Below are 18,901 nucleotides of genomic sequence, written 5' to 3'. Positions count from 1 at the left end.
GGTCGTCATGTTCCGTTTGCAGAGCCCCTGATGTGCCTAAACAGTAAAAAAAACCCACAAGTGACATCATTTTGGAACCTAGACCCCCCCCAAGGAACTTATCTAGATGTGCCCCCTTTTTGGAACTAATGTACGCTTTCTTGTAAAGTAAATTAGTAGTGCATGGAGGAGTGGTACAATCTGAAGCAATCCTTCATACACAGGCCAGGTTTTTCGGGGCAGGTGTCGCATTGATAAATGGTGTCCTTGCGTATTCCCCTTTTGTAACACACTCGGCACCTTTTTTGCGGCTTACCTTTTCTGCCGGTTGGCGGGACCACCCCCGGAAAATGCTGGCCTGGTACGATACGAGCACCTTCAGTTCCGGAAGTACTGGGGCCCTCTCCTTCCGGAGTACCAAATATCAGGGCCTTAACCACTACCTCCTGGAACTGAAGGTACGACGTATCGGTGTGGCGTGCACATCGTAACAGCAGGAAAGCGTTGAGCATTGCCATTTGTACGATGTGGACGGCCAACTTTTTGTACCACACCTTGGCCTTTCTCAAAGCACTGTATGGTTGGAGGAGTTGATCAGAGAGATCAACCCCCCCCATGCTTTTGTTGTAGCCCAGTACACAGTCCGGTTTGCAGACCTGTGTAGAGGTACCCCGTACAGTGCTGAGGGCTCTGCCATCACCATGTATGGTGGTCAAGAGAAGGACATCCCTCTTGTCCTTGTACTTGACCACCAGCAGGTGGTCGCTACATTGGGCCTTGCTCTCACCTTTTCTGAGCATCTGCCGAAGTAGCGTCTTTGGGAGGCCTCTCTGATTTTTGCGCACAGTACCGCAGGCTGCGGTACCTCGCGCAGAGAGGGATTTGTAGAGTGGGATGCTGGTATAAAAGTTATCAGTATAGAGGTGATAACCTTTATCCAGCAGTGGGTGCACCAAATCCCACACGATCTTCCCACTCACTCCCAGGACAGGAGGACACTCAGGGGGTTCAATCCTGCTGTCCTTCCCTTCATACACTCTAAACCTGTGGATGTACCCTGAGGCACTCTCACACAGCTTGTAGAGTTTGATTCCGTACCTGGCCCTTTTGTTGGGCAGGTATTGACGGAATCCGAGCCGCCCCTTAAAATGGACCAAGGACTCATCCACGCAGATGTCCCTTTTGGGCACGTACACTTCAGAAAACTTTTTGTTGAAGTGTTCGATGACCGGCCGAACTTTGAACAGACGGTCAAAGTTGGGGTCATCTCGTGCGGGACACTGTGCATTATCGGAATAATGCAGGAATTTATGGATGGCCTCAAAACGTCTCCGAACCATGGCCATTCGGAATACTGGAGTGTTATATAAAACATCTACACTCCAATATTGCCGCATTTCTGGCTTCTTCACGATCCCCATGTGGAGGACCAGGCCCCAAAACTGCATCATTTCAACTGCGTCTACAGGAGACCAGTTGGAAAATGATGTACCGGGGTTTTGCTCCAAAAATTGACGAGCATACAAATTAGTTTGCTCCACCATGAGGTTAATAAAATCCTCAGAGAAAAAGACTTTGAAAAAGTCTGTTTCTGTGAGGCCCGTGGTGTCAAACTTGATTCCTGATTCTGCCACAAAATCAGGAATCAGTGGCTCGTAATTTTCGGGGGGCGAGGTCCATGTGGGTTCCGCAGTGGGGAGCGCTGGTTCAGGAGTGGTGGGGGCTGCCTCATCTTCTGTCCTGGGGCGTCTGCGTGGTGGTTCCGCAGGACCCGAGGAGGAAGAGGAGGAGGAGGAGGAAGAGGAGGAGGAGGAGGAAGAGGATGAAGAATCAGAAAAGTGAAGAAAAGTGGGATCCTCTCCCTCGCTATCAGTGTCGGAGGCAAGGAAAGCATATGCCTCCTCCAATGAATAGCGCTGTTGGGACGAACGGGACGAGCGGGACATTTTTGTGTGAATATGGTGATTGGGTGCACTTTATTGATAACTGTATGTGTATGTGTGGGGGGATAGTGATTTGTGCAAACTTATCTGAAAAGAAAATGCTAAAAGGAGAAGAAAAACCTGTAAAAAAAAAAAAAAAGGCAGGCACAAACTCTGATAAGAGAACTGCGTCACTTATCAAAGTTTGGCGGCTGCGGGATGTGTGTACGGAGGTTGCGCAAAAAGGCTGAAGGGAAAAAAGCGAGCGCGAGAGTTGATCGGTGAACTGCGTCACCAATCAACGCTCGGCGGCTGTTAAATGGGCGCACGGAAGGAGGTGCAAAGGGGGGTAAAAAGAGGGGGAAGGGAGATGGGGGTGGAAGTGGGGATTGGGCAGGGATCAGTGATCAAAACGTACGGTTGTAGTCAGGTGGCGCAAAAGGGGGGTGAAAAAAAAAAAAGGAAAACGGCAGGCACAAACTCTGATAAGTGAACTGCGTCACTTATCAAACTTTGGCGGCTGCGGAATGTGTGTACGGAGTTGGCGCAACGGGGGTGAGGGAAAAAAAGCGAGCGCGAGCGTTGATCGGTGAACTGCGTCACCAATCAACGTTCGGCGGCTGTTAAATGGGCGCACGGAAGGAGGTGCAAAGGGGGGTAAAAAGAGGGGGAAGGGAGATGGGGGTGGAAGTGGGGATTGGGCAGGGATCAGTGATCAAAACGTACGGTTGTAGTCAGGTGGCGCAAAAGGGGGGTGAAAAAAAAAAAAAGGGAAAACGGCAGGCACAAACTCTGATAAGTGAACTGCGTCACTTATCAAACTTCGGCGGCTGCGGAATGTGTGTACGGAGTTGGCGCAACGGGGGTGAGGGAAAAAAGCGAGCGCGAGCGTTGATCGGTGAACTACGTCACCAATCAACGTTCGGCGGCTGTTAAATGGGCGCACGGAAGGAGGTGCAAAGGGGGGTAAAAAGAGGGGGAAGGGAGATGGGGGTGGAAGTGGGGATTGGGCAGGGATCAGTGATCAAAACGTACGGTTGTAGTCAGGTGGCGCAAAAGGGGGGTGAAAAAAAAAAAAGGAAAACGGCAGGCACAAACTCTGATAAGTGAACTGCGTCACTTATCAAACTTTGGCGGCTGCGGAATGTGTGTACGGAGTTGGCGCAACGGGGGTGAGGGAAAAAAAGCGAGCGCGAGCGTTGATCGGTGAACTGCGTCACCAATCAACGTTCGGCGGCTGTTAAATGGGCGCACGGAAGGAGGTGCAAAGGGGGGTAAAAAGAGGGGGAAGGGAGATGGGGGTGGAAGTGGGGATTGGGCAGGGATCAGTGATCAAAACGTACGGTTGTAGTCAGGTGGCGCAAAAGGGGGGTGAAAAAAAAAAAAAAGGGAAAACGGCAGGCACAAACTCTGATAAGTGAACTGCGTCACTTATCAAACTTCGGCGGCTGCGGAATGTGTGTACGGAGTTGGCGCAACGGGGGTGAGGGAAAAAAGCGAGCGCGAGCGTTGATCGGTGAACTACGTCACCAATCAACGTTCGGCGGCTGTTAAATGGGCGCACGGAAGGAGGTGCAAAGGGGGGTAAAAAGAGGGGGAAGGGAGATGGGGGTGGAAGTGGGGATTGGGCAGGGATCAGTGATCAAAACGTACGGTTGTAGTCAGGTGGCGCAAAAGGGGGGTGAAAAAAAAAAAAGGAAAACGGCAGGCACAAACTCTGATAAGTGAACTGCGTCACTTATCAAACTTTGGCGGCTGCGGAATGTGTGTACGGAGTTGGCGCAACGGGGGCGAGGGAAAAAAAGCGAGCGCGAGCGTTGATCGGTGAACTGCGTCACCAATCAACGCTCGGCGGCTACTAAATGTGCGCACGGAGGCGGCACAAATGGGGGTGGAGGGGGTAAAAAGAGGGGGAAGGGGGGATTGGGGTGGATGAACGGGGATTGGGGTGGATGAACGGGGATTGGGGTGGATGAACGGGGATTGGGCAGGGATCAGGGATAAAACTTACGTTTAGTTGTCTTCTTTCTTTAGCAGGGATTGTGGTGCTACAGGCTGCTGTGGCACCACAATACCCAGCACGGCAGGGAGATCCAGGCACAAAATCCAGCAGGGAGATCCAGCAGTATGACCGCTCTGTAGGAATCCTCAGCTAGAATGAGGACCCTGCAGAGCGGTCATACACAGGTCAGGCAGGTGACACAGACAGGTCACAGAGCGGTCATGCTGCTGCTGTGACCTGTCATTGGTGGGATCGACCATAACATCGATCCCACCAATCAGAGCTTTCCTGGTGACCTGGCTGTGACCTGCCTAGGATCGGATCTGTTCGCGCCATCCTAGGCAGGTCACAGCCAGGTCACCTGCAGGGCACAGAGCGGTCACAGAGTGATCGCCGCTGCGCCCTGTGATTGGCGCGATCGACGATGACATCGATCGCGCCAATCGGCTCCTGCAGGCCCTGCTGGGCCTGCACTGTGTCCTATCCTAGGATCGGTGCTATTAGAGCACCGATCCACGCAGGTTCCGGCAGGGCACAGCGCGGTAATACCGCGCGGTGCCCTGCGATTGGCGCGATCGATGCGATCGGCGATCGCGCCAATCCGGGCTGTTCTTGCCGGTGCCTGGCGTTGCCAGGCACCGGACCTAGGATCGAGTACATCGGTACTCGATCCTAGCCTGTGACCTCATTGTTTCAGCCGCTCCGATTGGCTGAAACAATGAGAATGGCTGTGATTGGCTGTTCAGAATTGAACAGCCAATCACAGCGATCGAGAGGGCGGGTGGGCGGCGACAATGCCCTGGATGCCGAGGCCATCTCCCCCCAGGTGAGATGGCGTCGGAATTTTAATGCGATCACCGCGACTTAAGTCGCGGTATCGCATTAAAGGGCAGGACGTACTATCCCGTCAAGGGTCAGATAGGCCCAGGGCACCTCGACGGGATAGTACGTCCAAGGTCACAGAGGGGTTAAATAGACACAAACTCGTGTGAGTTCTTGAGAAAATAAGACATACATGTAAATCTCGTAATGAATAGAACTACAGAATTCCCTAGTACCTTTGAAAATAGCGAGCTCACAGACTACCATAGATGGAAAAACAGAACAGTCAATGGCAGGAATCTCCCAAACAGGGAGCTGTAACAGCCAAAATAGGTTGGAGCAAATAGGTAAAAGCACAGCTGCAGACGCCGTGACAATGTCACAGCGGCCGGCAAGCAAGGGGAAACAAAAGGGCAAATTGATAGCTATTAGCCTCACAAAAGAGTCGTTAATTATACGGGAAATATAAACTACAAATTTAGTTACTAGATGTCAGAAAAACTATATTAGTCAAGAAAAAAAAAATAAAAAAATAAAAAAATTGGAAAAGAAAAACCTAAATAAAGAGAACATATTAGTAAAGAAAATTATTTCTAAAGAAAAACTATTTCTAGGAAAAAAAAAAAAAAACTACTATCTTAAATAGACACAAACTCGTATGAGTTCTTGAGAAAATAAGGCATACATGTAAATCTCGTAATGAATAGAACTACAAAATTCCCTAGTACCTTAGAAAATAGCGAGCTCACAGACAACCATGGATGGAAAAACAGAACAATCAATGGCAGGAATCTCCCAAACAGGGAGCTGTAACAGCCAAAATAGGTTGGAGCAAATAGGTAAAAGCACAGCTGCAGATGCCGTGACAGTGTCACAGCGGCCGGCAAGCAAGAGGAAACAAGTGGAAACAGAAGGGCCGATTGATAGCTATTAGCCTCACAGAAGAGTCGTTAATTATACAGGAGATATAAACTACAAATTTAGTTACTAGATGTCAGAAAAGCAACTTTATAGTTTGTAAACCCTCAGAATACTAATAAAAGAGCATGAGATCTTTCCTTTTGTTTAAACCATGTGGAATTCTTGTTCCGAGTTTAAAGATCCACCATGATTCCCTGTTTCTCAGGGTCACCTCAATGTCTCCTCCTCTAAATGGTTTATGAATTTTTTCAATCGCATAAATTTTAAGTGACTCAAGGTTAGATTGATGATGATTAATAAAGTGTTGTGAAACTTGTGAAGTATTCCTATTAACACTAATATTTTCAACATCATAAATATGTTCACGAATACGTGTTTTTAAAGACCGTATGGTACTCCCCACGTATTTAAGATGGCATGCCATGCACTCCATGATGTATACCACATTTTTGGTGTTACAATTCATGAAAGTCTTGATGGGATAAACATTTTGATTACTGGCATCAGTGAAATTGTAGCATTTACCTGAGAATTTGCAAGTTTTACATGCCATCGCACCACATTTAAAAAAGCCTTTCGTGCTGAGCCAATGAGAGGGTTGCGCAGAGTGGGCATGAAGAGAACTCAGAGATAAGCTCGAGCCTAAAGAGGGAGCTCTTCTAGACACAATTCTGTATCCGTTACTCAAAATTTGAGCTATATCAGCATCTTCCTTAAGAATAGTCAAATTATTAGTCAATATTTTCCTGATTGCATTAAATTGATTACTATACTGGAAGACCACAGTGATTGGATTTTGAGGAGATAAACTTTGGTTTTGTTTACTATGAAAACGAGGTCGTCGAGCGACAATTTTTTCTGCTCTTTTTAAATGCCAGTCACTGTAGCCTCTCTGCACAAGTCTGCCCTTTATACCTTCAATCTCTTGGGAGTAATCTTCTAGTGTGCTACAATTACATTTTGCTCTTACCATCTCCCCTGTAGGGATACTTTTGATAGTATGTTTGGGATGGTGACTGTTAGCACGCAATATTGTATTCCCTGCTGTGGTTTTCCAGAAAGTGGAAGTAACAATCGGGGTATTAGGTATCCCCTTTAGTTTTAAGTCTAGAAACTCTATACACGTGTGGTCTTGGCGTGAAATAAATTTAAGATTGAATGGATTGTAATTTAGATAGTTTGTTAAATCCTGTACGGTAGATACATCAGAACTCCAGATAAATATCAGGTCATCAATGTATCTACCGTACCATCGTATACAGTCTTTAAATGGATTCTCATCATTATATATGTAAGATTCTTCCCACCAACTCATAACCAAATTGGCAATGGAAGGTGAGTATTTGGCACCCATTGAGACACCACTGGTTTGCATGAAATATATTTGGTTAAAGCAGAAAAAATTTGTAGTCATGAGAAAAGAAGTGACCTCTATGACATAAGACTGTAAATCTACGGAAAAATCACTATACTTTTGCATGTGAAATTTAAGAGCAAATATCGCCACTTCATGTGGTATAGAGGTATATAACGAGGTGACGTCTGAAGTGATCCAAGAGAAATTAGACTGCCATATAAACCCCTCCATGAAATTCAGGACATCGGTACTATCCCTAAGGTGCCCAGGTGTTCTCTGGACGAGAGGCTGGAGGAGCAGATCTAACCACTCTCCCAGCCTCTCACCCAGAGACCCAATACCCGACACGATCGGCCTCATGGGTGGTGGGTATAAGTTTTTGTGGGTCTTAGGTAAGGCATACAGAATTGGAGTTACTGGATTAGCTACCTTGAGATAGTCACTTTCTTTTTTGTTAAAAAACCTTTTTTCATTTTGAAAGTACTACGCAGCTGCTTGGAAGAACCCATAGATGATGTTTTTGGCACATGGTTAGAGGTGCCTGTGTTTTTATGAAGCTGGGAATTTTGCATTACCTGGCCTTTCTTAACGATGAAAGTGAACAAGCCATAACACTGACAAGCTAATTAAGGTTTGAACACACAACATTATCCAAAGGTGTCCAATCTTTTGCATTGTCCCTTTTCTTTTTTATAATTTTTATAATTTAAAAAAAATACTTTTTTGCCTAACATGCAAAGGAAATGTGGCATCTTTAAAGGGAATCTGTTACCCCCAGGATGTATATGACTAATTAATATGGGCATGCAGGTAATAGAAATGTTTCACTAATGACTAGTGTTGAGCATTCCGATACCGCAAGTATCGGGTATCGGCCGATATTTGCGGTATCGGAATTCCGATACTGAATTCCGATACTTCCCGCGTATCGGATACCGGAATCGGAAGTTCCCAGAATTCAAATTGAACGCAGCAGCCAATGAGGAATGAATGAAAGTGTGGGCACATCCTGTTTAGCATGGTGGGCATGTAAGTACTGGCAAGGCTGGGATTGGCTGCTGAAATGATGTCACTCTGCACTATAAAAAAGCGCTGCCGCCATTTTGCGCTCACTCTGCTGTGATTTCAGTTAGGGACAGGACGCTGTGTTCTAACTGAGGGCCAGTCGAGCTAGCTAATTGCTTTATTTTCCTTTCCAAAGGCTAATTTAGCAAAACGCTGTGTGTTCTTCACTGTTCACCTTGCTCTTGCCTTGCAGCGCTGTTTTAACAGCGTTCTGCAAGGTCTCTGTGTGTGTGTGTGTGTGCAGCTCACTCTGTAGTCTGTGTGCAGCCATATACCCGGTTGTATTCAGCTCAGGGGGGGTTCACACTGCCTCACACAGTTGTTCTTTTTTGCTCTTAGTGCAGCCTGCTGCACATTTTTTCTCAAATTTCCTATTAGTGTTTTTCCACCAGTCTCCAGCTCTATTGTGGAAAAACACTACATAGGATAACCTAGAGGGGGGTTTTTGGGCCTTGCAGCGCCGTTTACGGCTGTCTGCACGGTCTCCGTGTGAGCCCAGCTCGCCCTGTAGTCTGTGTGCAGCCATAGCCGGTTGGATTCAGCTCAGGGTTCGTTACTGGCTCATACCTTGAGAAAAATTTTCCTTTTTTTCAAATAGTGCAGCCTGTTTAAAATTTGAAAAAAAAAATTCCTATTAGTGTCTTTCCACTCGTATCCAGCTAAATAGTGGAAAAACACTATATAGGATAACCTAGAGGAGGGTTTTTTGGCCTTGCAGCGCCGTTTACGGCTGTCTGCACGGTCTCCGTGTGAGCCCAGCTCGCCCTGTAGTCTGTGTGCAGCCATAGCCGGTTGGATTCAGCTCAGGGTTCGTTACTGGCTCATACCTTGAGAAAAATTTTCCTTTTTTTCAAATAGTGCAGCCTGTTTAAAATCTGAAAAAAAAAATTCCTATTAGTGTCTTTCCACTCGTATCCAGCTAAATAGTGGAAAAACACTATATAGGATAACCGAGAGGAGGGTTTTTTGGCCTTGCAGCGCCGTTTACGGCTGTCTGCACGGTCTCCGTGTGAGCCCAGCTCGCCCTGTAGTCTGTGTGCAGCCATAGCCGGTTGGATTCAGCTCAGGGTTCGTTACTGGCTCATACCTTGAGAAAAATTTTCCTTTTTTTCAAATAGTGCAGCCTGTTTAAAATTTGAAAAAAAAAATTCCTATTAGTGTCTTTCCACTCGTATCCAGCTAAATAGTGGAAAAACACTATATAGGATAACCTAGAGGAGGGTTTTTTGGCCTTGCAGCGCCGTTTACGGCTGTCTGCACGGTCTCTGTGTGAGCGCAGCTCGCCCTGTAGTCTGTGTGCAGCCATAGCCGGTTGGATTCAGCTCAGGGTGCGTTACTGCCTCATACCTTGAAAAACAATTTCCTTTTTTTCAAATAGTGCAGCCAGTTTAAAATTTGAAAAAAAAAATTCCTATTAGTGTCTTTCCACTCGTATCCAGCTAAATAGTGGAAAAACACTATATAGGATAACCGAGAGGAGGGTTTCTTGGCCTTGCAGCGCCGTTTACGGCTGTCTGCACGGTCTCCGTGTGATTTAAACTAGCTCTGTAGCCCGATCTGCACCAAAAAAAAGGTTAAGTTCACCAAACACAACTTACACTTGTGTAGGCCACATTTGAAAAATAATAAAGTTTAGTCCACAATTTACAACATTAGTGTTTCTTACACCTGTTAGGAGGAGCATTACAGGAATAAGCACACTAAGGCCTTAGTACTTTTCTGCTTATCTTTATCTGTCAACCAAGATGAAGAGGGCAGGGAGTAAGGCACGTGGGCGTGGGCGCGGAGCAGGGAGAGGAGCAGGGAGAGGACGTGGTGATTCTGTGCCTGCTGCGGGCGCCGGTGACTCGTCGTCACTCAGTTTCAGCAGGGAACAGTCCTTCATGCGCAGCTTTGTCGGAGAGCGCCGTGCACCGCTGCTGCGTGAAGACCAAATTGAAGCCGTTGTCGGGTGGATGGCAGCTAATGCCTCGGCATCGACTTCAGTTAGTGCCACATCCTCTCAGGCACAGAGCACTGGAGAGCAGCCATCTGTCTCTTCACCACCTGCCAAATTGGCCAGGCAGTCAGAGAGCCCAGGACAGGAGCCGTCTCTACTTCTGTTCTCTGAATCTCTTGGCTTGGAAACAGGGGGCCAGCCAAGCAGCATTGGAGAAATGGAAGAAGAGGCAGTGTGCAGTGATGCCCAACACCTTTTTCTCTCTGACTCTGAAGAGGCAGGTGGGCCAGTGCCTCCGGTGACCACAGCGCAGTACGCATCTGATGATGAAACTCAGGTGCCGCTTTCTCGTGCGTACTGTGCTGCTGAGACTACCCAGGAGGAGCAGTTGGTGGCAGAGGGTAGTGGAGATGATGAGGTCCTTGACCCATCGTGGCGTGAGGAACAGGAAGGTGGTGGGAGCAGCTCAGAGGAAGAGCTTCCTCTTACGGGCCAAAGAGGGAGAGGGAGGGGGAAGACTGCGGAGCCTGTAGCCTCCACTTTGGCACCCGTTAGGAGCCTGTCTCTTTCCAAAGCCAAAAAGGGCGCTCCCAAGACTTGCAGTGCCTGGTCCTTTTTTGACACAGTTGCAGATGACATTTGTTTTGTCAAATGCAAGCTGTGTCATCATAAAGTAAAAAGAGGGAAAAATGTCAGCAACCTCAATACCACAAATATGTGGAAACATGTGCGGACCAGGCACGCGGTGGAGTTACAGAAACACACTGAAGATGTAGGCCAACCAACAGCGGCAGCTACCACCTCTTCAGCTCGTGTTGCCTCTTCCTCCAGCTCACGCACAGCTGGTTTGGCTTCCTCCCAGAGACCTTGTGTAATTCCACCCACAGCACCACCTTCCCAGTCATCCTCACACTCCCAGTCTACTCTACAGCCATCGGTAGTACAGGCATGGGAGAAAAGGCGGGCATTCTCGGCCAACCACCCCCGAGCACAGGCTCTGAATGCAGGCATTGCCAAACTGTTGTCCCTGGAAATGCTCTCGTTCAGGCTGGTGGAGACTGACAGCTTCCGTGACTTGATGGCATTGGCAGTCCCACAGTACAAGGTGCCCAGCCGCTTTTACTTCAGCAGGCAGGCTGTCCCTGCCCTGCACAGGCATGTTGAGGCAAACATAAAACATGCGCTACTGAACGCCGTCAGTAGCAAGGTCCACCTCACCACCGATGCGTGGACCAGTCAGCATGGACAGGGGCGATATGTTTCCCTCACTGCCCATTGGGTTAATGTTGTTGAGCCAGGTACAGATCGTGCGAGTGGCGCAGGACGTGTCCTGCCCACTCCAAGGATTGCAGGAATCCAGTCTGTACGCATCGACTCCTCCTCTTACACCAGTTCCTCTGATTCCTCTCTGCAGGATCCGTCACAGTCCACCCCCACATGGACCCGTGAACGTTTACCTATGACCGACATGAGCACAGCCGTGGCCAAACGTCAGCAGGCCGTCTTGAAACTAGTTTCATTGGGGCATCGAAGCCACACAGCGCAGGAGCTCTGGAATGCTATAAAGCAGGAGAGCGATGTGTGGTTACTGCCAGCGAATCTCCAGCCAGGCATGGTAGTGTGTGACAATGGCCGAAATCTGGTGGCAGCTTTGGCCCTTGGCAACCTCACTCACATCCCATGTCTGGCACATGTGCTCAATTTGGTTGTGCAGAGTTTTCTGAGGGACTATCCGGATCTTGATGCCCTGCTGCACAAGGTCCGCCTAGAGTGTGCTCACTTGCGGCGTTCCAGCTTGGCCAGATCCCGCATTGCTGCTCTGCAGCGCCGATTCCGCCTTCCGGAACACCGCATCATATGTGACCTACCTACCCGGTGGAATTCCACGTTACATATGTTGGAGCGGTTGTGTGAGCAGCAGCAAGCAGTTATGGAGTACCAGCTGCATCAGGCGCAAAGAAGTCGCAGTCAGCGCCGATCAGACTTCACAACCACAGAGTGGGCCACTATGAAGGACGTCTGCCAGGTTTTGCGTCCTTTTGATTATTCCACGCGGATGGCAAGTGCAGATGATGCACTAGTCAGCATGACTGTCCCCCTTATCTGCCTGCTTCAGCAAACTTTGCAAGGGTTAAGGGATGATGTGGTGGAAGAGGTGGAGGATGAGGAGTCACCTTTTCCATCAGCTTCTGGAGAGTCAGCGCCACGTGGTTCCTCACAAAGGGGTACGCAGGGGCCAATTTGTGAGGAGGATGAGGAGGAGTCAATGGAGGAGGAAGAGCTCCGTCCAGAGGAGGGAGCGACACAATTGTCCAGTGGTCAGTGTGTACAGCGAGGGTGGGGTGATGACGAGCGGGCAGAGATCATGTCTCAAGCAGGGGACAGCGTTTCTGGGCCGGTTGGCACTCTGCAGCACATGGTGGATTTCATGCTGCAGTGCCTGAGAAACGACCGCCGCATCGACCACATTCTCAACATGCCTGATTATTGGGTGTTCACCCTCCTCGATCCTCGCTACCGGGACAACGTCCAAAACCTCATCCCTGCGTTGACCCGGGAGCGTAAATTGCGGGAGTACCACGACACACTGGTGAATTCCATCATCTTCTCCTGTCCAACTGAGAGGAGTGCTGCTAGTGCTTTACAAAGCAGCTCAGTGCGTCGAGGCAGTGGGGGAGGCTCTGCCCAAAGAGGGAGCAGAAGCAGTGCCTCTGCCCAAGGCAAGCCCAGTATGGCACAACTCTGGCACACTTTTGTGTGCCCGCCCCAAATGTCTACACCATCACCGGCGGCTCCAGTCAGCAGGAGGCAACGGTTCCGTCAGATGGTGACAGACTACATGGCTTGCCCTCTTACTGTACTCCCAGACGGCTCTTCCCCGTTCAAGTTTTGGGTCTCTAAGCTGGATACATGGCCAGAGCTAAGCCAGTATGCATTGGAGGTGCTGGCTTGCCCTGCGGCTAGTGTCTTATCGGAACGTGTCTTTAGTGCCGCAGGTGGTGTACTAACAGACCGTCGCATGCGACTATCCTCCGATAACGTTGACCGGCTTACTTTCCTGAAAATGAACCAGGCCTGGATCTCGCAGGAATTTGCCACTCCTCTGCCTGATTAAGTAATTGGGTGTCATCCAGGTCTCCTGCTGTGTTCATCTTTCTACCACCTGAACTGCTATTCCTGGGCTCCAACACCGCCAGTTGCGGCTCAGAAGTGCAGGCTGCACAGTAAAAACATACGACCCAGTGTTATTGGGTTTCAGTAACGTCAGCTGATCCCCAGCTGTGTAGCCGGCAATGTGTCCTGCGACCGCCACGCTGGCACAACAACCTAAATGTAAGGGAACCTGTCCCCCCCCCCCCCCCGTCGTTTGTTACTGAAAGAGCCATCTTGTGCAGCAGTAATGCTGCACAAGGAAAAGGTAGCTCTTTTTTTTTAGCTCTTTGCACACGCAGAACTTAACACTTATAAAATGTGTTCACTGATACCGTTATACCGTCCCGGAGCTGGGACTTTCCTTCGTAATGTGACGCAGCACAGCCGTCATTCCTACCCCCTTGGTGCCATGCGCTGCCTCCTCAGCGTTGTTTTAAGCTGTCACGGAGCCTGCGCTGTTCTGTTATCCCTTGGGCATGCCCTATTTGCGCTGCCTGTCTTCTGACATAATTTGGTGTCAGGCTGGCTGCGCCTGTGCGGCCGCGGTGCCCGAGATCCCGCCTCGCAGTGTCTTCTGATTGAGTCACACTGCGGGCCTGGGATCCATGGGCATGCGCAGTGCATATCTTCCCCTCGGGCTCTCGCTCATTTCCCTCCGCCTTCTTTAGACTGTGCGCCGTCAGCTGATCCCTAGCATGCCACGGCCGTGACACCGCACAGTCTGAAGAAGAGGGAAGGAGGGGAGTGAGAGTCGAGGTTATGCACTGTGCATGCCCATGGTTCCAAGGCCCGCAGTGGGATTACGTTAGATGAGACTGCGAGGTGGGATCTGGAGCAGCGTGGACGCACAGGCACTGACAGCCTGACACCAAATTATGTCAGAAGACAGGCAGCGCTAATTGGGCATGGCCAAGGGCTAACAGAACAGCGCAGGCTCCGTGGCAGCTTAAAACAACGCTGAGGAGGCAGCGCACGGCATCAAGGGGATAGGAATGACAGCTGTGCTGTGTCCCATTACGAAGGAAATTCGCACCTCCGGAACGGTTTAACGGTATAAAGGGACACATTTTTAGTGTTTACTTCGGTGTTTGCAAGGAGCATAATTAAAAGAGCAACCTTTTCCTTTTGCATCCTTAGTGCTGCACAACATGGCTCTTTCAGCTACAAACGTCTTGGGGGGGGGGGTTAAAGGTTTCCTTTCAACTTGCTCCAATCAGGCTTCGGCCTACACTCTGTTCCTCTGCTCCTCCTGCTGTCCCTGGGCTCTAACACCGCCAGTTGGTGCCTGGAAGTGCTGTGTGCACAGTCAACAGTCGCTCCTCTGTTATTGGGGTTCAGTAACGTCAGCTGATCCCCAGCTGTGTGTGCGGCAATACCTCCAATCTGCTCCTCCTGCTGTCCCTGGGCTCTAACACCGCCAGTTGGTGCCTGGAAGTGCTGTGTGCACAGTCAACAGTCGCTCCTCTGTTATTGGGGTTCAGTAACGTCAGCTGATCCCCAGCTGTGTGTGCGGCAATACCTCCAATCTGCTCCTCCTGCTGTCCCTGGGCTCTAACACCGCCAGTTGGTGCCTGGAAGTGCTGTGTGCACAGTCAACAGTCGCTCCTCTGTTATTGGGGTTCAGTAACGTCAGCTGATCCCCAGCTGTGTATCCGGCAACGTGTCATGCGACCGCCACGCTGGCACAACTAAAATGTAAGGGGACCTGTCCCCCCCCCCCCCTAGGCGTTTGTTACTGAAAGAGCCACCATGTGCAGCACTAATACTGCACAAGGGAAAGGTCGCTCTTGAAATTATGCTCCTTGCAAACGCTGAACTACACACTCATGTAATGTGTCCCCTCACACCGTCCAACCGTCCCGGAGGTGGGACTTTCCTTTGTAATGTGACGCAGCACAGCCGTCATTGCTACCCCCTTGGCACCGTGCGCTGCCTCCTTAGCGTTGTTTGATTCCGTCATGGACCCTGCGCTGTTATGTTATCCCTTGGCCATGCACAGTTTGCGCTGCCCGTCCTCTGACATCATTTGTTGTCGTCCTGGCTGCGCCTGTGCGTCCACGCTGCCCGAAATCACACCTCGCAGTGTCGTCTAATGTGATCCCACAGTGGGCCTGGTATCCATGGCCATGCGCAGTGCATATACTAGCCTCTCACTCCCCTTCTTCACGCTTCTTCAGACTAGGCGGCGTCAGCTGATCCCTAATAGCATGCCACGGCCGTGACGCCGCACAGTCTGAAGAAGCAGGAAGGAGGTGAGTGAGAGGCGATGATATGCACTGCGCATGCCCATGGATCCCTGGCCCGCAGTGGGACTACATTAGATGACACTGCAAGGTTGGATCTCGGGCAGCTTGGACGCACAGGCACTGCCAGCCTGACACCTACATGATGTCAGAAGACGGGCACCGCTAACTGTGCATGGCCAAGGGATAACATTACAGTGCGGGCTCCGTGACAGAACCAAACAACGTTGAGGAGGTGGTGCCCGGCACCAAGGGGGTTGGAATGACGGCTGTGCTGTGTCACATTACAAAGGAAAGTCCCACTTCCGGGATGGTTTGACGGTGTGAGGGGACACATTATATGAGTGTGTACTTCAGCGTTTGCAAGGAGCATAATTTTCGGAGCCACCATTTTCCATGTGCAGTATTACTGCTGTACAAGATGGCTCTTTCAGCAACAAATGCCTGGGGGGGGGGGTTAAAGGTTCCCTTTCAACTTGCTCCACTGCAGGCTTCGGCCTACACTCTGCTCCTCTTTGATTCCCTGGGTTTCAACACTGTCAGTTGCCACCTGGAAGTGTTGTCTACACAGAAAAAAACACTAGGTGATGTGTCAGTGGGGTTCAGCACCGCCAGCTGTTCCCCTGCTGTGTAGTCGGCAACGTGTCCAGCACAAGCCACGCTGGCACAACAGAACAAAAGCTGCCACCAGTGCAGGCTTCGGCCTACACTCTGCTCCTCTCCTCCTCCTGCTGACCCTGGGCTCAAACACCGCTAGTTTTTGCCCGGAAGTGCTAGCTGCACAGAGAAAAACACCAGCCAATGTGTTAGTGGGGTTCAGCAACGCCAGCTGTTCCCCTGCTGTGTAGCCGGCAACGTGACCTGCAAACGCCATGCAGGCACAGGAACTGAAATTAAAAGGGAACCTGGCCCCACCCCCCCAGGTGTTTCTATGTATAACAGCCACCTAGTACAGCAGTACTGCTGCATTTGTACAAGGTGGCTGACTTTTTCTCCTTGCCCACGTGGAACTCAACACGTACAAAATGTGTCTCATTGAGACCATTCCACTGTCCCTGAGGTGTGACTTTCCTTTGTAATGATACGCAGCACCCCCCTTGGTAGCGTTTCCCGTCTTTTGTCATCATGGTTAGCTGGCTGCGCCTGTGCATCCGCCCTGCTAGAAACAACGCCCCTCGTTGTCATATTTATTTTGTCAGCGAGGGTGTGGTTTATGGGCACGAGCAGTGCATATGTTCGCCTGTCTTAACTCATCTCCTTCCGCCTTCTTCAGACTGTGCGGCCTCCTGGCCGTGGTAGGCGATAAGGGATCAGCTGAGGCCACCCAGTCTGGAGCAGGTGTAAGGACATGTGTAAGCGGCAAACCTATTTACTGCACAAGGCCACGAATCCCAGCCACGCAGTGTGATTTTTTGAAAACACACTGTGGGTCTGGGATTCATGTCCATCGCTAACCGCAACGGCCGACATGAAATGAGGTCAGAAGACAGGAAGCGCTCACAGCGCATGGCCAAGGGATCACAATAGCGCAGACTCCTGTACAGCAAATAACAACGCTCAGGAATCTGCGCCCAGTACCTAGGTGCAAATTTTGACACCTGTGCTGCGTCTCGTTAAAAAGACAAGTCACGCCTCCACAACTGTTTGACAGTATAATGGGCTAAATAGTGTACGTGTTTTAGTCAGCGTGTGCAAGGAGCAAAACAAATAGAGCAACCTTTTACTTGTGCAGCATTAATGCTGCACAAGGTGTGGCTCTTGTACCTTGCAACACCTGAGGGGGGGGTTAAAGGTAACCTTTGAAATTGGTTCAACTAGGCTTCGGCCTACACTCTGCTCCTCTACTCCTCCTGCTGACCCTGGGCTCAAACACCGCTAGTTTTTGCCCGGAAATGCTAGCTGCACAGAGAAAAACACCAGCCAATGTGTTAGTGGGGTTCAGCACCGCCAGCTGTTCCCCTGCTGTGTAGTCGGCAACGTGTCCAGCACAAGCCACGCTGGCACAACCGACCAAAAGCTGCCACCAGTGCAGGCTTCGGCCTACACTTTGCTCCTCTCCTCCTCCTGCTGACCCTGGGCTCAAACAACGCCAGTTTCTGCCCGGACATGCTAGCTGCACAGAGAAAAACACCAGCCAATGTGTTAGTGGGGTTCAGCACCGCCTGCTGTTCCCCCGCTGTGTAGCCGGCATCGTGTCCAGCACAAGCCACGCTGGCACAACCGACCAAAAGCTGCCACCAGTGCAGGCTTCGGCCTACACTTTGCTCCTCTCCTCCTCCTGCTGACCCTGGGCTCAAACAACGCCAGTTTCTGCCCGGACATGCTAGCTGCACAGAGAAAAACACCAGCCAATGTGTTAGTGGGGTTCAGCACCGCCTGCTGTTCCCCCGCTGTGTAGCCGGCATCGTTTCCAGCACAAGCCACGCTGGCACAACCGACCAAAAGCTGCCACCAGTGCAGGCTTCGGCCTACACTTTGCTCCTCTCCTCCTCCTGCTGACCCTGGGCTCAAACAACGCCAGTTTCTGCCCGGACATGCTAGCTGCACAGAGAAAAACACCAGCCAATGTGTTAGTGGGGTTCAGCAACGCCAGCTGTTCCCCTGCTGTGTAGCTTGCAACGTGACCTGCAAACGCCACGCAGGCACATGAACTGAAATTGAAGGGAGCCTGCCCCCCACCCACAGGTGTTTCTATGTATATCAGCCACCTTGTACAGCAGTACTGCTGCATTTGTACGAGGTGGCTGACTTTTTCTCCTTGCCCACGTGGAACTCAACACGTACAAAATGTGTCTCATTAGAGACCATTACAATGTCCCTGAGGTGTGACTTTCCTTTGTAATGACACGCAGCACCCCCATTGTTAGCGCTGCCCGTCTCCTGACATCATTGGTTGGCTGGCTGTGCCTGTGCGTCCCCCCTGCCCGACACAACGCCCCCCGTTGTCTCATATATTTTGACTGCGAGGGTGTGATTGATGGGCACGAGCAGTGCATATGTTCCCCTGTTTTCACTCCCCTCCTTCCGCCTTCTTCTGACTGTGCGGCCTCATGGCCGCGGCATGCGATAAGGGATCAGCTGAGGCCGCCCAGTCTGAAGCAGGTGTAAGGACATGTGTGAGCGGCGAACATATTTACTGCACAAGGCCACGAATCCCAGCACCGCAGTGTGACTTTAGGAAAAGCCACTGTGGGTCTGGGATTTATGGCCATCGTTAACCGCACCGGCCAACATGAAATGAGGTCATGAGACGGCCTGCACTAACAGGGTATTGCCAAGGGATAACACAAGAGCGCAGACTCCTGTACAGCAAATAACAACGCTCAGGAATCTGCGCCCAGTACCTAGGTGCAAATTTTGACACCTGTGCTGCGTCTCGTTAAAAAGACAAGTCACGCCTCCACAACTGTTTGACAGTATAATGGGCTAAATAGTGTACGTGTTTAATTCAGCGTGTGCAAGGAGCAAAATTAAATAGAGCAACCTTTGACTTGTGCA

Source organism: Ranitomeya imitator, chromosome 5 (assembly GCF_032444005.1).
Source record: "Ranitomeya imitator isolate aRanImi1 chromosome 5, aRanImi1.pri, whole genome shotgun sequence".
Classification (NCBI taxonomy): domain Eukaryota; kingdom Metazoa; phylum Chordata; class Amphibia; order Anura; family Dendrobatidae; genus Ranitomeya; species Ranitomeya imitator.
The sequence above is the reverse complement of the archived record's forward strand: the minus strand, read 5'-3'. Positions refer to the sequence as shown.